This window comes from Triticum urartu, chromosome 7 (genome assembly GCF_003073215.2).
Source record: "Triticum urartu cultivar G1812 chromosome 7, Tu2.1, whole genome shotgun sequence".
Taxonomy (NCBI): Eukaryota; Viridiplantae; Streptophyta; class Magnoliopsida; order Poales; family Poaceae; genus Triticum; species Triticum urartu.
Window position 1 is genome coordinate 28,704,439 of NC_053028.1, and position 1,991 is coordinate 28,706,429.

Genomic DNA, 1,991 nt, shown 5'->3' on the forward strand with positions numbered 1-1,991 from the left:
TTGAGATTAAATGGATCTTCAAGAGGAAGAAGGACGCTGATAGTAGTGTTACTATCTACAAAGCTAGAATTGCCGCAAAAAGGTTTTCGACAAGTTCAAAGGGTTGACTACGATGAGAGTTTCTCACTCGTATCTATGCTTAAGTCTGTCCGAATCATGTTAGCAATTGCCGCATTTTAGAAATCTGGCAAATGGATAAACAAAACTGCATTCCTTAATGGATTTATTAAAGAAGAGTTGTATATGATGCAACCAGAAGGTTTTGTCAATCCTAAAGGTACTAACAAAATATGCAAGCTCTAGCGATCCATCTATGGACTGGTGCAAGCATCTCGGAGTTGGAATATACACTTTGATAAGTTGATCAAAGCATATAGTTTTATATAGACTTGTGGTGAAGCCTGTATTTACAAGAAAGTGAGTGGGAGCACTACAGCATTTCTGATAAGTATATGTGAATGACATATTGTTGATCGGAGATAATGTAGAATTATTCTGCAAAGCATAAAGGAATGTTTGAAAGGAGTTTTTCAAAGAAAGACCTCGGTGAAGCTGCTTAAATATTGAGCATCGAGATCTATAGATATAGATCAAGACGCTTGATAAGTTTTTTCAATGAGTACATAACTTGACAAGATTTTGAAGTAGTTCAAAATGGAACTGTCAAAGGAGTTCTTGCCTTGTGTTACAAGGTGTGAAGTTGAGTAAGACTCAAAACCCGACCACAGCAGAAGATAGAGAGAGAATGAAAGTCATTCCCTATGCCTCAGCCATAGGTTCTATAAAGTATGCCATGCTGTGTACCAGATCTATTGTATACCCTGCCCTGAGTTTGGCAAGGGAGTACAATAGTGATCTAGGAGTAGATCACTGGACATTGGTCAAAATTATCCTTAGTGGAATAAGGATATGTTCGGTGTCAAATCCGCCGGATCTCGGGTAGGGGGTCCCGAACTGTGTCTCTAGGCCGGATGGTAACAGGAGGCAAGGGATACGAAGTTTTACCCAGGTTCGGGCACTCTCGATGGAGGTAAAACCCTAAGTCCTGCTTGATTAATATTGATGATATGGGTAGTACAAGAGTAGATCTACCACGAGATCGGAGAGGCTAAACCCTAGAAGCTAGCCTAGGGTATGATTGTTGTTGTGTATGTTGTCCTATGGACTAAAACCCTCCGGTTTATATAGACACCGGAGAGGGTTAGGCTTACACAAAGTCGGTTACAATGGTAGGAGATCTGCATATCCGTATCGCCAAGCTTGCCTTCCACGCCAAGGAAAGTCCCTTCCGGACACGGGACGAAGTCTTCAATCTTGTATCTTCATAGTCCAGGAGTCCGGCTGAAGGTATAGTACGGCCATCCGGACACCCCCTAATCCAGGACTCCCTCAGTAGCCCCTGAACCAGGCTTCAATGACGATGAGTCCGGCGCACAGATTGTCTTTGGCATTGCAACGCAGGTTCCTCCTCCAAGTGTTGGGGAACGTAGCAGAAATTCAAAATTTTCCTATGTGTCACCAAGATCTATCTATGGAGATACCAGCAACGAGGGGAGGAGAGTGCATCTACATACCCTTGTAGATCGCTAAGCGGAAGCGTTCAAGATAACGGGGTTGAAGGAGTCGTACTCGTCGTGATCCAAATCACCGGAGATCCTAGTGCCGAACGGACGGCACCTCCGCGTTCAACACACTACAGCTCGGTGATGTCTCCCATGCCTTGATCCAGCAAGGAGAGAGGGAGAGGTTGGGGAAGACTCCATCCAGCAGAAGCACAACGGCGTGGTGGTGGTGGAGGAGCGTGGCAATCCTGCAGGGCTTCGCCAAACACCGCGGGAGAGGAGGAAGGAGAGATGCAGGGCTGCGTCATCTAGAGGAGAGGAACTCGCGTGTTATGAGCAGCCCAAACCTCAACTATATATAGGGGAAGGGGAGGGGCTGCGCCCCCTTTAGGGTTTCCACCCCTAGGGGTGGCGGCTAGCCTAGATCCC